The following is a 19,816-nucleotide window of genomic DNA, read 5'->3' as shown; positions in this document are numbered from 1 at the left end:
GAAACAACATACGAGGGTTATCGTTCGCTCTTGTTTAGTAAAACGATGCATAGGCGTACAATGCTTTGCATTTTATTTCAGAATGCGACAGAAGTCCACACTTTCGCTCCATAGACCCAAACAAAAACGAACTAGAAGAAATACCACTAAACGAGGCATGCAAAATGATTTAAACCGTGAAACAAAAAGCGGAAAACATTTTTACCCAGCAAAATTGTTTTCTCCAGCAAAATGTCATACACAAGTAATTCTCCAAGGAATGACACCATCTCCTTTGAAATCACCATTCCGTTCCCCTCTCTACAAGGTTTCGCCATCAAAATACAATTGAAATTGCCTGAACTGTAATACTGAGAATTAGAATCAATGTATAATATGTTAGTTTGACAATTTCATTGAAGTTATCGTTGTCGCTGTGTTGTCACGTGTATGTAAGACATTCGAAACCGTCAAATAGTTTACGTGTGATGTCTTCTTTTTCACCACAAGCATAATAGTGCATTGCTTTTTGATATATTCAGTTTGTGTTAACCGACGAATAGGTGAATAAAAAGAAACTATTATTATTTATTTTGATTGTATTCATCACAGACTATTTATCACTATTTTGTAAATTTATAGTTGCACATTAACAGTGCATGGCACAAAACTTTTCTAGTGGTGCATTATGTATGTATTTACAGTCAGTTTGTAGCATTTTTTTTACCAAATCTCAATTTAATACAAACTTTTAAGCTTATCATGCATATAGTTTGATGCACATTCTATAATTATAATATTAAAGATGTGCAGCAAATATATGGAATGATCCACATCACTGGATACTGTATATATGTAACATTGCATGTGAAAATGCATAGCAACAAGTGATATAAGACTGCTGAAAAAATCACATTGCAAGTTTTCATATTTATTTTCAAAAATTGATGTTTTATGCATTTTTCAAAAAAAATAATTTGCGACAGAAATATGAAAAACTGTGATAAAATCTTTTGTCAGCATTTTTGTATCGCTGGTTTTCAGATGTTTACACAAAATTTGCTCATTCCTGGACAAAAGATAAAATATTATTAAAACTGTTAATCTGTAAGAGTGCAGCCTTAAAGAAAACAAATGAAATAAAAAGGGGTTTTAATGATTTCTAGCAGATAAGTCTGGTGTCAAAGAACCAAATTCAAGGTATCTTTATAGCCGTCTGTCATGTCAGAGACAATACACTAATTTTATTGTATTATATTTGTATATGATGTATAGGCCCTAATTATTAGGTCTATAAATCTGGCTTTAAGTGATTTTGACTTGTGCCCTTAATTTAAATGAGAAAACAACTGGTGTTTTATTATACATATTTTACAAGTGGCTCTGTGAAATATTCTGTGACTGTTAAGAGGTGTAAATTTAAAATATTTCGTATATGTACTCAATTTTTTTTATCATTGTTTTTTTTGCTCTTAAATAATTTTTGTTTTTCGTTTCAGAGACTGCGCCATGTCACAAATACTTCAGAACCTAGAATGAAAGTTACTGAAAGAGCAATAGACTTTCCAATCTCTACAAAATTCATCTTAACTGTTTTTCAAGGTGATACTTGAGACTACCAAAGACTTTTCAAGGACAGAATTCACAAAACAGTTTATGCCACCATCTCATATCAAAGGATTGTGCTTGAGTTGAACAGCCTTCAAACAGAAACTGCTTCAACACCTTCAATTGATTCATTCTGATTCAGTTTACCTTTGCTGTGATCTGAGCAACTATTTACATCAATTCAACATTGTAAATTGTTTAAACTTGAAAATTCTATCTTCGTGCAACTCACATCAATCTATTTACTGTGGACTTTGATGTTGACTCTATACAGGAAGAAGAGACCATCTTTATACATGCTGGCATATCTTTTAAAAAGGAAACAAATATTATAACCAACATACTACACTGTTATGTCATCCAAGGACTCAGCTACTGACTCAATTTATAAATACTTCAAAGAAAAAATGTCTCTGTCAATGTAATTACTGCTGTGCATAATAAGACATTTTTTATTATGCGCCCCTTCGAAGAAGAGGGGTATATTGCTTTGCACATGTCGGTCGGTCAGTCGGTACCGTCTGTAAACCAAAGCTTGTCCGAGTGATAACTCAACAATTCCTGGACGTATGGTCATCAAACTTGACGTGAAGGTTGGGCCTGACCAGTAGTTGATTTTAGGGCTCATCGGGTCAAAGGTCAAGGTCAAAGTGACCTTGAATGGTAAATTAATTTTTAAAGCTTGTCCGAGTGATAACTCAACAATGCCTAGACCTTTCGTCATCTCGTCATCAAACTTGATATGGAAGTTGGGCCTCACCAGTAGATGACCCCTATTGGTTTTGGGGATCATCGAGCCAAAGATCAATGTCACAGTGACCTTGAATGGTAAAAGGTTGTCCAGTGATAAATCAACAATGCCTGCCCCCATGGCCCTCAAACTTCACTCGGAGGTTGGGCCTTACCAGTAGATGACCCCTATTGATTTTAGGGGTCAAAGGTCAAGGTCAAAGTGATCTTGAAAGCAAACTCGACAAGTCCTGGACCAATCATGCCATTTAGTCTGAATGGTCATCTGAATTGACATAAAGGTTGGGCGTGACCAGTAGATGACCCCTCTGGACTTTGAGGGTCATCAAGCCAAGGTCAAGGTCACAATAACCTTTAATGCAAAAAAGATAACAAATCCTCTCTCAGGGATATCTCAACAATGCCTGAACCTATGATCATCAAACTTAACATGGAAGTTGGTCCTGACAAGGAGATGACGCTTATTGATTTTAGGAGTCATTGGGTCAAAGGTCAAGTTCACAGTGACCTTGAATGCGAAAAGGTTTCGAGTGATAACTTGACAATGCCTGTACCCATGGCCCTCAAACCTGACTTGGAGTTGTGTCTGGCCTGTAGATGAGTCCCTTTCATTTTAGGGGTCATCGGGTCAAACGTCAAGATCACAGTGACATTGATTGTAAAAATCTTGTCTGTGTGATAACATGTCAATGCCTGAACCTATGTCCCTCAAACATGACTTTTAGATTTTTGTAGACCAGCTGATGACTCATATGGATTTTGAGGTCATAGAGTGAAAGGTCATGGTCATAACACACTCTATCCTCACACTTTGAATGGTCATAATCTTAAAACTGCCTCAACGGCATCCAATGTCAGTGACTAATCAGCTGTCATTTCAGTCCATGCTTATTTCATTTAATTGTTCATATAATCCTGACAACATGGCGCTCTGGTGGGGGCATAATGTTTGACAAACATCTCTTGTTGATACTTGGCTCATTTCTTACATGTAGCTGTAACATTTTGGGCAACTTCTCAATTATTTTTCATCCAGCTCATTTAAGCCTAAGTTAGTGTTCATGTTAACTTTTATGACTGCCTGTTTATTGTACTTTTTATAAATTATTTTTAATGACTTTTTCTCAATAACCATTTGGCTAAGTTTGTCTCCTCCTGAAATAGACTAATTCTTTTAGCTGTAGTTGTTTGTCCGTCCGTCTGTAACAAATTGTGTCTGCTCCATGTCTCTTTAACCTTTTGAAGGATTTGATATAACTTCCCACAAATGTACATCGAGAGGAAGGGTTTATTATTATAACTGTTGAGCAGTTTCTGAACTTGACTGTATTATATCTTGCATTTACCTCAAGCTGTTAAGTGAACAATATAACATTGACCAATACAAGGAACTAAACCTTCTAGGTCACCATTTTGGAATAAAGTAATACTTAAAGCTCATATTTCCATAAGAATCTGCTCATATACAGTTTAAATAGCTTATACAAGTTTATCATTTTAACATAACATCAGATCCTCCACTGTTTTATGTTTGCAACATTTTTTTTTAAACTTTGATTTATATATCATGACTTTTATAACAAATACCAAACAGCAACTCACAGATCTATACTCATTTGGGCAGAATTTTGTAAATCCAAGCATTGTCATTTGATATTCAATGCTTTTTGGAAAATTGGAGCATTTTCTGTCACATTAAAATCAATATTAACAATAAATCTCTAACTTCAATATTTTTAAATTTTTGTTCCCATTCTTTGCCAATTATTTGTTTGTCTATTGGTATACATGTATGTTTATTCATACTGTTTTTTCAAAATAACGAATTACGAATTAATAAAATGTTTGAAATATTTTATTTGTTCATAACTTATTTAATATAACAAAAAGATGACTGCATTTTGTTTTATTTCACATCATGATCACTCATAGAGCAAGACTTGAAGAAGTATAGTGATATAGCCACAGGTGTTTGTCTGACTTTCTCCTATCCAAGAGGGCATGTGTTTGAATCCCAAGATGGAAAACACAGTTAAAAGGTCAGTTGATGTATCCTGATTGCAGGCAAAGAGAAACACTCTATGATGGGCACCTGTAAAATAGAAGATACATAATCTTTATTATTATCCATAAAACGTGAAAGTTGTTAGTAAAATAAAAACAGAAATGGTCTAACATTTTTTTTCAAATACAATTCTTGATAATATTTCTTGTAAAAGTACACATTTATCTTAAGAGATAAAAAAACATTACAGTACAAATTTGTTTTTTAAAAGCCATTTCTCATATTCAAATGAAATGCCTGCCTTGACAGTGATATTTTGTATTAAGATTACATATATTGGTAAAATATCGGTAGTTTGCAAGAAGGAGTAGCAAGTAATGAATATAGTTATATATATAGGTATCGAAATGTGTCATAACCTGAAAACATTGCAATGTGACACATGAAACAGCTGTTTAAACGGGTCAAAGCATGCCGTAGCAACCGTAGGCAACAAAACGTTACCACCTACTGAATTTATCAAAATAAATAGCAAATGTCTATTTTGATTATTCGAAAAGCGAAGCAGATAAAATCACTATTTGCGATTTTTTTTTAGTATACTCACATCTACGGTTTGTTTACATTTTCGTCCGATCCTTCCTCATTTTGAAGAGTAATTACGTACGAAAGCGTTAATAAAACGGTCGCAGAAATCTTCGCATTCAACTTCGTACGAAGTGATCGCTTGCTTAACATGCATTCATAAAAAATAGTCATGCATGACGAAAGTTGGCTCTTGAAATAACCAAACTGTCAATAGATGATAACAACGACACGATTTTAAAACCAGGCAGCTCTCCCTGTATATTTTTCTGCACATACACCAGAGGCACCGTCCCTCAGCACTTTCAGTGCTTTGATTGATGGATGGATTGACATACTATTTGTCTTACACCAACAGTTCACACTATTAAGACATTTTTGTAGATCTGATTGAATGCTCAATATACTTGGACCTATTTTGTATAACGTGGAATCATCTGCATATAAGTCAAAACATGAATTGGAAGAAATTAAAGGCATATCATTGATGTATATTAGAAAAGTAAGGGTCCGAGTATTGATCCTTGAGGGACACCCGACATAGTTTTCATTTTCTCAGAATGAATATTGTTCCCTTTCACAAATTGCATCATGTTAGTCAGATAGGACCTTAATAATTTCATAGACCTTTCTGTGAAGTGATAAAGTTGTAAGTTTGTGTAAGAGTATTTCATGGTCAACTAAGCCAAATGTTTTTCGGAGATCGAGATAAATGGCCCCTACATAATCACCACTGTCTATACCCTTCAACCATGTATCTATAAGATGGATTAATGCAGTCTGACAGGAGTGATTTGGACGGAAACCCGACTGATTTTTGAGTATAATATCAGTTCTCTTAAAAAACATTTGCCACTGAGACGCAATATGTCGTTCAAATACCTTTGATAAAGTATTGAGAATGGATATAGGGCGAAAGTTTCCCGGTTCGTACTTATTTCCTGATTTGTGTATCGGGACAACAGAAGCTTCTTTCAATTTGTCGTGAAATATACCGCTTTCTATACTGTTATTGATGATAGAAGCTATTGCAGATGTTATGTAATCGCCACAATTGCGTAACATGTTCGGTCCGATTCCATCAGGACCAGTGGACTTTGAAATGTCAAGTTTGCCAATGATGTGCTTTACATCAAGGGCTGTAATATTTTCCACATTAAATTGTTGTAGCAATTTTTCATCCAGATATTTCTGCAGAGTAGAAAAATGTTCCTTAGCAAATGGTTTTCTCTTAATTATATTAGATGTATTGGTGAAGTGAAAATTTAAGACTTCCAATATTTCCACTGTACCCTCAATATTTTTTTCATTAATTATAAGTTTGGATTCCTGTTGTTATTTGAGATATCATTCACGTTTTGCCAAAGAAACTTTGAGGATTTATTATTTTTGATAGCATCGTTATAGAAGGATTTCTTGCTTTTGCGTATCATAGATGAAAATTTGCTTCGTTTTTTTGTAATTCTCAAAATCTTTGTGCAAAAAGTAATAATCCCTCAAAAAATAGTTTGTTTTATTTGATCCGAGAACCAAAACGGTTGACTCGCATGTTTAACTAGAGATTGCTTTTTTGAAAAAGCGCATGTCTCCCCCATTGTGTGGTCGTAGGTGAGAAATAATCAATGATGGACATGAAATTGTCAAAACCGTTTCTTCACCTCAAGGTCATGGTGACCTTGACCTTTGACCTACTGATCTCAAAATCAATAGGAGTCATCTACTAGTCATGACCAACTAGCATACCAAGTATGAAGTTCCTGGGTGCAAGCGTTATTTAGTTATAGAGCGGAAACCGTTCCTTCACCTCAAGGTCAGGGTGACCTTGACCTTTGACCTACTGATCTCAAAATCAATTGGAGTCATCTACTAGTCATGACCAACTAGCATACCAAGTATGAAGTTCCTGGGTGCAAGCGTTATTTAGTTATAGAGCCGAAACCGTTTCTTCACCTCAAGGTCAGGGTGACCTTGACCTTTGACCTACTGATCTCAAAATCAATTGGAGTCATCTACTAGTCATGACCAACTAGCATACCAAGTATGAAGTTCCTAGACCCAAGGATCTTTAGTTATTGAGCGGAAACAGTTTCTTCACCTCAAGATCAGGGTGACCTTGATCTTTAACCTAGTGACCCCAAAATCAATAGGGGTCATCTTCTAGTCATGACCCACTAGCATACCAAGTATGAAGTTCCTGGGTGCAAGCGTTCTTTAGTTACTGAGCAGAAACTGTTTCTTCACCTCAAGGTCACAGTGACCTTGACCTTTGACCTACTGATTTCAATCAAAATCAATAGGAACTAGACATCATGACCAACCTGACTTCAAAGTTTGGTGAACCTAGATCAAAGCATTCTCCTGATATTGCACGGAAATATTTTTTTTCATTAGAGGTCACAGCGACGTTGACCTTTGACCTTGTGACCCCCCAAAATATAGGAGTTTTCTAAACCTCATGATCAACCTCCCTACCAAGTTTGGTGAACCTAGGTCAAACCATTCTCAAGATATTGAGCGGAAATGTTTTTTACATTGGGGGTCGCCGCGACCTTGACCTAGTGACCCCAAAAACAATAGGGATCTTCTACACCTCATGACCAACCTCCCTACCAAGTTTGGTGAACCTAGGTCAAACCGTTCTCAAGATTTTGAGCAGAAATGTTTTTTTATATTGGGGTCGCCGCGACCTTGACCTTTGACCTAGTGACCCCAAAAACAATAGGGATCCTCTACACCTCACGACCAACCTCCCTACCAAGTTTGGTGATCCTAGGTCATGCGGTTTTCCAGTTATCGATCGGAAACGAAGTGTGACGTACGGACGGACTGACGGACTACCGGACTGACGGACAGGGCAAAAACAATATGTCTCCCCCAGAGAGGGGGAGACATAATTCTCTTTTGTTTGATTGTCGTATGGCTAGAAAGAGCAGTATGAATTGTATCGTATAAAATGTCCAAAGCGAAGTTTGGATCTGCTATTGAATCGATAAGGATCAGATTCGAGTTAACTAAATCTGCTTTAAAAAGATCTTCATCGAAGCTTTTATAAAATCGATATGTTATTGATTCGTGACTGTTTTTCACTTGTTTCTTTTTTACTGATCTCGTGAAAGCGATAAGCAAGTGGTCGCTTATGGTATAATTATATACAGCAATATCTGAGATGAGATCTTTTCTTGTTGGATATATATATGGTCTATAATAGACGAACCATTTTTATGAATCCTAGTTGGCGTTTCAATGATTTGAGAAAGTCCAAACTTAGAAAGAAAATTTTTCCATTTGGCGTTATTGAATTTATTTGTTTTGTCTGGACAAATAATTGCTGTTTAAGTCCCCTAGAGCATATGCTTCACTATCCTTGCTTCCTAATTTGTTGTATCAAGTTTCAAATAGATCTATCCAGTTTTGTGAAGAATCAGGGGGTCTATATACAAAGTTTACTAAAACGATTTACTTCTGGGTAAGGCGATTTGAACACAGACGGGTTCTATTTAAAGTGTAGGACTCTAAATCATATCGCCTAACATATGAGGGTTTATTTGAAATTAAGACAATTATACCCCCGCCCCCTTTGTCGAGGCGATCGTAGCGCATGAAGCTATATCCATGAATAACTAATTCATTATCATGTACACTGGGTGTCAAAAACGTTTCCCATAAACCAATTACATCAATGTGAAATGACTGAAATATATGAAATTTCAACTCATCTCGCTTGTTTAAAATGTGTTGAATATTTAAACTGACTATGTGTAAGCCTTTATGCTTCTTTTTGTCATTTTTAATTGGCAGAGTCGAAATATTATTATTAAAACCTGTATTTCTTATCACAGGAATTTGACTCAGTGTTTGGTCTAAAATGATATATATAAGTCATTATCAGGGATGATAATAGAGCCAAGTTGCCAATCCTGAAAATTTCTGCATGGGGTTCAGGGGGCCGCTTAAGGCCCCCGATGGGTCCAGGGCAAAGCCCTGGTGGGGGGATAAGGGGGGCGAAGCCCCCCGAAGCTTTTCGTATATCAGGGATTCTAATACCCTTTTTTGCCTTAGAATAGTGTTCATGGAGTACACCTTTTGGTTTGGTAGATATAATTATGTTCAACACGAGACATCCACAATCAGAACAATTATCAGGAATTTTTAGCAGTGAAGTTTAACACCTTTGTCTTTAAACAAAGTTAAATTTACTTTTTTTACCTGAAGTCACAGGCATAAAACATGTACCTGACATTTTGGTTCAGTTGTCCACTTCCCATAAAACTCAACTGGCTATGATCAAATGCCTGTGTATGAACAGTCTACACTGTGGGATGTTTGATTTATAATAGTGAACAACATATCGATTATCATGCTTGCAAATGTTTATTGTAAAAGTGTTAATTATTCAATTTTAAGTATCATATAAAGAGTATTTATTCCATTTTCTGCACATTTGGTGAGAATGTATTGTTATTAATTATTCTATATATTATTCCAAGTAATATCCAAGCGGGACTTAAATTCTTTGGCAGCGTAGCCGTTGTGGACATGGTGGACTTTGACGTATTCTGGTCCCTAAGCCAGATTTTTTTCCCTCATGGTGTTACATGAGTCCAGTAGCACAAAAACTTGATTGTCCCATGGCAGTTCAAGTCTCTCAAATAGGCTTTCAAATTCTATGAAAATTGATTCAGAATCAGCCCTAGTGATTTTTAAGGAGGCCAAATGTCTCAACACTATTTCTTTCTCTATAGCAGAAAAATAGCTGCAACAGTTTTCTCATTGTGTTTGTTGACTTGTCTTAGTTGAAACAAAACCAAGATCCATTAACCCCCAAATGTTCATCATTGAAATGGCTAGCAACTCCGTAAGTCATCTTGTATGATGCTGTACACCTTTGAAGTTTTTATTCGCTTTTGTATCTTTGGCAAGTGTCTTAAGTAAGGCACACTACTGTGGTGCCAGGGAGCATGTTCAGCCATAAATCCAAGTATCATGGCCTCTGGATTGAATTGTCAGTCATTGACAGGAACAACTGGATGCACTGGCTGTGGTGTCTGTTCATCCCTGACTTTTGTAACCATCAACATACCTGGAAATACAAATTACAACTATAGAATTTAATCTCACTCAAACTGGGTCCTCAAGACGTTTTGTTGAACTGTATCAATAGAAAATAAAATGACTGCCTCCACGTAATATGTATTACTACTACAAAATATGTATTCATTTTTTTTTAAATTTGAACCAAACCAATTTTCATTTGAACCTCCCATTATGGTCAACAGCCACTTCTTATTGAGAACAATGCTTCAAACATTATGAGAATAATAAAGAAACGGTTTACAGCGTAAACTTCAATCAGCCAAATAAAATTTGTAAAATAAAAATCGATTATTATGACACAATCCGAATCGGGATGTCCGAAATAATGCTACATGCGCAAAATTCATTATCAGTTTGATCACTTTCTATTAACTTAAAAAGAAACGTTTCGAGAATTTCTCTTGAAAATAAATGGCAAATATACCCTTAAAATCGACGAATCGATGTTTTTAGAAGTTGGTGGTGGTCGTTTTTTTTTTCCAATTTTCCAATACCCGTTTATTCGTCTTCGTCGTCTGTCATATCCGGGTACGACGATCCGGATACTGTCTTCTTGTCCCATCGGTAATTTCCGTAATCACCGGATGCTATCTTAACCAATCATATAGCTCGATTGCCAAGACGTAAATAGGTTCGTTAATTTCCGGCTTTACACTTCCGGAAAACTCACCTTTCGTACCCATATTGTTCGAACTGAGCTCGATTCGCTCCTGTACCCCTCCCCCCTAGAAAAAAAACTCAACGGATTTACATTAATCTCAAAATCGATCCGTGAGGCCTTAAATCCGGAATTCCGGATTAATCCGGAATTTTATCATCCCTGCATTATAACGACTTAAATATATCATTTTAGACCAAACACTGAGTCAAATTCCTGTGTTTCTTATCAAATCAGTTTTGGTATTCACCGTACATGACGTAAATGGATATATATATATTTGAGGTCGCAGTGATCCGTAGGTTGTAACAAATAGTCAGAGTTACATGCATTTGGATTAGCACATTTTTGATTGCGATTCCTGATTGAAATTCCTTCATTATACTTGTCCATAATATTACAGAATTTACTATATATACAATAATTGTAATGGTATCAGTATAAACGTAAATACGTGGAATAATATCATATTCCCGACTAATTTAAAAATAACTGTATCTTGCATAATTATGTGTGATAAAATTGGAGGTAACTCCAATTGAATTAAAGTGATATTTACTCAAAAAGAGATGTAAAAATATCAACAACACATATAGTCTAACCTTTTATTATAATATATGAATAAACATTATGTTCCAGTGGTGGGTCACACACACACCAAACATTGTTTTGTAAAAGTGAAGCTGAAAATCGGTATCCGATTAAATATATGTGAAAAACGCTTCTAAGGCCTATATAGAGACCTCGAACTTGGTAGATATCCCTCAAACATGATTAGTTAGGTATTGTTATGCCAGTTGGTCAAAGGTCAATGTCGTGGTGATCTTTTAAAAGCTGAAAATCCGCAAGCTACGTTCAATAACTGAAGAATGCGTATATCCCCGTGCCTTAAACTTATGTCATTTTTAAAATCAAGACTGTCGGTGATGTAACTGACGCAAGCAAACACTACCGCAAAGTTCTTTCAAATGAAACGTGATCAAATGATTTTATACAAATGATGAACACTCTTTTTAAGGTAGATGAAGAAGGATAAATGTGATTATAATAAGCACAAATATATTGGCCCTACTTAATCATGTATCCAATGGCCTACAAGGTTCTTAATTCAAGTTTCCTAAGTCTTAACCGCTTTAAATTAGTTAAATGCATATTCATTATGTTAAAATTGCTTCAATTTATGACGTCGCTTTTAACAGTTTCAGTAAGCAATTACATTCCTTCATTTCATTAGGGTCTGTTGAAGCCAATGTCTCTAAAATGCAAATACAATACAAAACTATACCCAAGATTCAAGGGACAAAATAAAAATATAACTTTAAAATGATGCTCTTTCAAGCCTAAAAATGCCTCCCAGAACTTCTATCAACAGAGTCCACATATCTACAAAATTTGTGCTCGAGTTACTTTCTTTGATATAAAAGTGAAAACAAATCTGCATGGTGCTGTGGCATCATACCATGACAAATACAATATCTTTAAAATTTGTTTCTAGTTTGTTTTTATTATAAAAGTGTTAATAAATCTGCATGGTGCTGAAGAAAAAAAACTAATGTCTTAAATTTCAAACCTGCAGCATTAATTAGCGCCATGTTGCCAAGAATGTCTGGACAATTGAATGAAATATGCATGGACCGAAATGACAGCTGGTTTTTCATTGACAAAAGATGCCTTAGAGGCAGTTTTACGATTATGCTATTCAAAATATGAGGGTAGTTGGTCAAGTTTTCAATCATATTCAGATGATGGCTGATATTTGCTGATAAACATGTATCCTCTTAGCAGCAGGAAATAAGTAAATGACATAGTTTTAATGACCAATATTGGAGTTGTGACCTTGACCTCCAAATCCAAAGGGGTCATCTGCTGGTCACCCCAAACCTAAATTTCAAGTTTGAAGGCCATGGGTGCAGACTTTGTCGAGTTGTCACACAGGCAAGCTTTTTGCGTTCAATGTTTCTGTGACAAATAAATAGGGCTCACCTACTGGTCAGGCCAAACCCTAAAGTCAAGTTGTTGAAGGGCCATGGGTGCAGGCTTTGTCCAGTCATTATAAGTACAACCTTTAAGCATTCAAGGTCACTGTGACCTTGTCTTTTGACCCAATGATCCCTTAAATCAATAGGATCATCTAATAGTCAGGCTTAGCCTCCATGTTGAGTTTCAGGGCCATAGGTGCAGGCATTGTCAACTTATCAGTCAGACATGCTTTGAACCTTCCTGTTCAAGGTCACTGTGACCTTTGACCATATTACCCCTAAAATCAAAAGGCGTCATCTACTGTTCAAACCAAACTTTCATGTCAAGTTTGACAATAGGTCTAGGAATTGTAGAGTTATCACCTGGAAAAGCTTTGGTCTACTGTCAGACAGACGGACGTAGCAGCCAACATGTGCAATATACTCTTCTTCTTTGAAGGGGGCATAATAAATTGAAATTGATTAAATATTTTTGTTTATTATGTTAATTAACTTACACTACATACAACAAGTTCCATTTTGATATTTTCGAATGCTCATTTATACATGTACATGGGTTTTGATCTGACTATGAACATGAAACTACATAGCGATGTTCCCTCCTATCAATTCTAAATTTAAATAACCATGAAGAAAAAAAAACATGTTTTCACTGCACCATGAATAAATATGTCAAACAAAATAAATGTTAAGTTATTCAAGATTAATTTAACACTGTTCTTTTGATGATTTCCGTGCATTCCTGACTGCAGCTTTTTCCCATTTTTCAACAGAGTTATTTCATATTGGCCTTACAAGGTCAGATCTTGAGTTGGGTCTTCATTGCCGGACACTGTCTCTTTATTTCCACAGAAAACACACTGGTGCAAGTTTCACTGCAACAACTGCAAAAAAAGTTATATTATATTCTCACTGAACTCTGCATCAATATTCAATTATATTTTATTGGATTTAGGAAATGTCTTTGTTTTAAAGGGTTCATATAAAATAATGCATTTTTTTCAATTTAATCCATTATCATGCTGGATTCTTTGACATTGATGGTTAAAACAAAGAAGGTATATGATTTGTGTACAGATTAAACATTATTAATTATAAATATGTTCTTTAATAAATAGGCAAGTGGCAACAATTTCCCCAGTTAAAAAGCTTACATTTGCATATCTGCAGATTAATCATTTGCATTTCTTTTGCTTTGATCATTTAAGTCAAATGAGTTAGACATGATAACGTATTAAAATAAGAAATATATTTTTGGGCATCAAATTATAGTGTGTGCCTTCAATCTAGAAATAAATTTCTTCTCAACATATGCTAAATTATAAAAAAAATATATATAAAACAAGATTTTGATTATGACATACCTGCATAGTTAGTGGTCTCCATAACTGCTCAGAAATGCTCCCTATGACAAACTAAGTGCTGGTGTATGGCTGGGGAATAGTGCTGCTCCAACCAATAGCGCAATTCTTCCTACAGGTGGACCAGCTCCTCAATATGGTTTCTGTCATGGCAGTGATAACAGTATGTAACATGCCCTTTTCTACTTTCCAGAGAATGAATCTTCCAATCTCAATTACAAATTTAAGAACAAATTTATACATATATATGCAAGTGTAATGTTGTTAAAAACAAACCATTTAGGTGCAACAAAACTATAAGATTTTAGGTGAGAATTGAGCCAAATCAAAACATTCAGTCATTTAAAGCTGCACTCTCACAGATTTACTGTTTTTACAACCTTTGTATTTTTTGTCTTGGAATGACCTATTTTATGCGTAAATATTTGCAAACCAGTGATATAAGACTACTGAAAAAATATTAGATTGCAGACTTCCATATTTCAGGTCGTGAACTAAGGTTTTATGGCTTAAAGCGTTACTAACGATTTAAGAAGAATGCATAAAACATTTTGAACTTAAATATAAACATTTTCTGACTAATTTATTGTCAGCAATCTTATATGAATGGTTAACATGCATTTTCACATAAATTGGCCCATTCCAAGACAAAAAATAAATAAAGTAGTCAAAACTTTCAATCTGTGAGAGTGCTGCACTCTCAGTCACAGATTGAATGTTTTGACAACTTCTTTTACTTTTTGGCTTGAAATAAGCTAATGAAAAGCAGTATGAAAACTGATGATATAATACTGCTGACAAAAGATATGATCATGTTTTTTTATATTTAAATTTGTAACTTATTGTTTTATGGTTAAAAGCATTACTAACGCTTTACTAATAATGAGATTTTTGGCATAGAACATCATCTTTTGACCGTATTAAAATAAGAAATCAACGTTCCAATATTTTCAGTTGTCTTTTTTGACTGAAATAATATAAGAAAGCAGCGATCTACTTTTTCCAGTTGTCTGTTATGACCAGTGTTCAGAAATTCGCATAAAATAATTCATTACAAGATCAAGAAATAAAAAAAGAGTTATGTATCCAGGCACTTCTCAATCTGAAAGTTTACAAAAGAACATGGCCTGTAATATTTAATAAAAAAATCATAATCGTCAACCCCTGGATGATGGGTTCTAAAGTAAACCTGTGAGAAAAGATGCTACTGGTATGGTGCTTGAACCCACGACCATGTGAACACTTGCATGGAGATCTGTCAAACTGAGCTAACCGGGAAACTGATTTTTAGGCAGTTCCCAGCTTGGCTCTACAATTGACAGGTGCATTATACATTATAAAGAAAATCAAACACTTGAAGCACTAGTCCAAATAATAGTAACTTGACTGATCTTTTTACAAATATTGAAATGGCATATCCTTCACATACATTTTTTTTGTACCAAAAGTGGGTAGCTATTCCGATTGGGATTCTGGTCAGATAATTATCAAAAATATGAGTTATGTACACAAAAAATAATATGAAAAATGCGACAAATTATTATGAGTTTGATGAGTGTTTTCCTTCATTTCATACTGTCAAAACATAATGATATAAACTGTTATACATGAAGAGCACCTGCAAGGCTGCAGTGCATAGATTTACAACAATCGGAGCCTTTTGGCCATGGCCAAGTTGTTAAAATTATATATACAAAAGGTGACTGGTCTATCTCAAAGTTAACCTGAGATGGTCCAGTTGTTATGCTAGGAAATGGTTGTGTTTAAATGCATTAAATGCTTGTTTTGTGAAAAAAAGCTTTGCACTTTAAATGGTTATAACTAAAATACGAATATAAACCTTTAATATCTATATCAAACATATAATACTTATCTAACTATGATTATAATATCTTTCAACCCCCCCCCCCCCATCTGTTTTGCCCAAACCCGATTAGACGTAAGGGATTGCAAGAATCCCATATACAGGGGTGTAGAAATTAATTCAAGTAGCAGGGAATATCCTAAAAGTAGGCGGGGGGTCTGGGTGTCCTCCCCCTGTTAGGGTCAAGGGGGCAACGCCCCTTGTGGGATGAATTTAAGCCTTTTTAACCAAACATTCTAGTCTTCTGGTGCATGTTTATTTTGTAACAGGGAACCTTAACATAAATGTACTATAATATGATACTGAAACTGAGTACTATCCCCCCACCCACCAGTGAGGGCTAACTAAAGAACCAAACTACTGTCAAATTCAGATTTAGGATAATATTATAACATTCCAGACCACATGCCTTGACATTTGCTAGCTATTCCCTCCTAATAATATATGTAATTTCTTCTCTACCAATTATATACTTTCAGCCACTGAATCACTATATTAACCTCTGAAAATTAAACATCTGACTTCATTTTCTGTGGTTCTAGATATTTCACCTGCAACTAACTTATTCCATTTTGATACCAAAAGAAATATCTGGACACTAAATTTCACCCTACGTACATGTAAAATTCATCAAAATAATGGATTATTTTTAGCAGTGACATCACCGCAAGCTTGTTCATTTTGTTTACACCTGGTTAAGTTTAACACGCGTATATAAAATTTACTGTTGCGTAAATGGTAATAGGACTAACAGAAGGCCAGACACGCTCATGTTGCATACTTACTACGCTTTTTTGTGTCTGGAAAAAAATATTTATTTCACCCTCCATTGCTTCGCAAATCATTAATTTCAAAACATCCGCAGAGGGGATGCGACTAATAAGGTCATGTATCGAGCTAATGTTATTGTATTCGGAACACTGGGAAACCCAAACTTGAAAAACATCCCAGAGGGGGATGCGACTAATGACGTCACGTATCGAGCTAATGCTGTATTGTAGTCGGAACGCGCAGAAAGCAAAATTAACAATACCAACAATCAAGGTTTTAAACGGATGTAAACAGAACAGACATGACAAAAACAGATTTTATTTTTGTTGATGTGGGGAAATTAGCCGGGTGGAGATGCTAAAGTAACCGGGTTATTTTACCGGCTCCCGGCCCATTTCTACACCCCTGCATATAACACGTCTATTTTTTTAGACTATTGAAGCACATATGTTCTTTTTTGATGGTTGAGACGTTTCAGGTTAAACAACAATTAAAAATGCGAAATAATTTTAGTGAATAATCAACTCTGAATTGAAAGTAACATGAAGATGTTGTAGTGAAGGATTTGCCATATTTATATAATGTATATATATGTATATTTAATTTTTTTGGAATCGTAAAAAGAGTCCGTCAATGTACAAATATTTAGACTAAGAGATGTAGATTAGCTAGATGTACCTTCCAGTCCAAATAATTGTACGTTGACAGATTTTTTGAACGATTTTTGATACAACAAATCCTTCACGTACAAATTGTTTTGTACGTCAAGTGGATAGTTATTCCGATCGGGATTCCGGGGTAAAAGCATCACAATTTTACAACAATCGGAACATTTCGGCCATCAATTGTAACAACTCGCCATCATCTTTAAGCTTCGAGATAGTCAATTCCTGTTGGATACTGGCCTAGGTGTTCCCATTGTTCGGCCATGGCCGAGTTGTTATGATTGTATTATCTCGAAGCTTGTCGAAGGTGGCCGAGTTATTACGATTGGGTCAAGTTGTTCCGCTTGGCATAATTGTTCTGTGTCAGTCAACTTTACTTTCAATGGAAAAGTAAAAACTGTTTTTTAATGCATTAAATGCTTTTTTGCAAAATAGCTTTGCACTTCCATGGTAAAATATGAATATAAACCTTTATCTATTTCAACCATAAAATACTTCTTTTAATACCATTTCAATATTTTTCAAACACTCCCGCTTTTTGCACAAACCCGTTTAGACGTTAGGGATTGGAAGAATCCCGTATAACACGTCCATTATTTCAGACTATTAATGTACATGTACCTTCGTGTCCGAAATCGATCACTTCCTGGCAGCTCATTTCTGGATTGTCTCCATCTAAATTTAACATTTTTAGACGCATACTGTACATTGATGCCATTTTTTTCGATTGATGTTGAAGCAATAACACTAAATACAGGTCGGTTATTTTGTAGAGGAACGTGTTCGAAGTAACATTCAATTTTATTATCGAGCTAAACTGCTGACCGATTAGCTGACCATATAGGAATAGAAGAGATTTGCTGACGAATTGCTGACCATATAAACAAAGAAGGATTGTTATTTTTTAAGTGTTTCTGTTTGTTATGTTTGTTTTCAGTGTTTTAAATGTTTTAATGTTATATGAAATAATTAATTGAATTGACGAATATTCTTTTTTGTTATTCCAAGAGCGTTTCGTTGCAGATAGATGTCTTTTTATCAGTAAAAGACAGAAAGAAAACTGTCTACATCCAGGCCACACCACGTGGAGGCCCTCTTACCATGGCCCATTTTTTTGAGTGAATGAGCTAGTGAGTAGTGATTGATTGATTGATTGATTGGTTGAGTGATAGAGTTATTGATAGTGAGTGATTGATTGAATGAGTGTGCTAGTGAATAAGTGAACGAAGCATATGTTACAGTGTGCTTGATGAATGAATAATGAAAGCTTCAGTTAAACAAGGATTGATTGATTGATTGATTGAACAATTTGGGCATATGAATTCAACATCTACATGTGATATATCGACTGGTGCTTTTACGCAATGTTTATGAAACCATTGGGAACACTTGTTACACTGTACTTGATCACCTAAGCATGCAGGTAAATTACACACACAATAATTTTCTATTGAAATGATTTTTTTGTTTTTTTCCGCCTTCCACTGATCGTTTTTGTTGTTATTGGGAATTCGGACAAATCTTGATTTTCTAAACAGAACAGTAAATGTTCTCTGAGCTTTAGTGAATTAAATATTAAATCAAAACAAGGCTTTTTTTGGAAACAGAAAGATGTAGCGTGTGCACAGATTACTGCATTGTCTTGTTTTTGAACAGTAGGTACGACGACATTAATACAATCTTCCGTTGCTCCATAAATTTGTGATAATTGTATTTTAAGCCCATCTGGGACAATTCTTTCATTCGGCCGGTTGTTTCCTAAGCTATCGATGAGATATATCTTGTTGTTATGTTCCATGGATGTTACCCAATGGTCTTTGTGTGAAATTGGTCAGTAACTTTTCAATATCGAGTTTTCCTATACGTTACATTGGTCAGCTAAGAATTTGGTCAGTAACTTTCCAATATTGAGTTTTCCTATACGTTACATTGGTCAGCTAAGAAATTGGTCAGTAACTTTCCAATATCGGGTTTCCTTATATGTTACATTGGTCAGCTAAGAGATTGGTCAGTAACTTTTCAATATCGAGTTTTCCTATACGTTACATTGGTCAGCTAAGATTTAAGAATTCCTCTCTATCATTGAGTCATAGTTAGCGGCATATAAAATAAGTTAAAAAGACAACTATAAGTTTCAATGTTATAATAAAAAAATCGATCTGATACAAGTCCGTAACTCGTATTACTTTTTCATTTATCAACAAATATCAGGACATAAATCGGGTTAAAGGTAAAAGTACTTGTCAATGACATATTGCTTACATAACAAGTTTATTAAGTATTTAGTCAAAAATTAACAATGTATCATAGCCCATTTCCCTTATATGTTACATTGGTCAGCTAAGAATTTGGTCAGTAACTTTTTAATATCGGGTTTCCATATTGTAATGACCCTGTCATTATGCAGGTTACTCACCTGGACATGTACTTGCCATCTTTCTGTGGAACTAATATACAATACTGAGAGATATTTAAAGACTATGATATGTTTTATAAA

The 19,816-nt window shown here is 35.0% G+C and overlaps 1 long non-coding RNA gene across 1 annotated transcript; it reads right to left on the bottom strand.

Annotated features, from left to right (window-relative positions):
- Positions 1–13,021: 13,021 nt before the first annotated feature.
- Positions 13,022–18,139, bottom strand: LOC128246430 (uncharacterized). Its single transcript, XR_008263249.1, has 3 exons — positions 17,941–18,139; positions 14,023–14,162; positions 13,022–13,542 (listed from the first exon to the last, which is right to left on the bottom strand). It is a non-coding gene; the product is annotated as an uncharacterized LOC128246430 (long non-coding RNA).
- Between the last annotated feature and the right edge of the window lie 1,677 nt (positions 18,140–19,816).

This window comes from Mya arenaria, chromosome 9 (genome assembly GCF_026914265.1).
Source record: "Mya arenaria isolate MELC-2E11 chromosome 9, ASM2691426v1".
Lineage (NCBI taxonomy): Eukaryota > Metazoa > Mollusca > Bivalvia > Myida > Myidae > Mya > Mya arenaria.
Note: the sequence above shows the minus strand (reverse complement) of the source record. Positions and strands in the feature narration are given on the sequence as shown.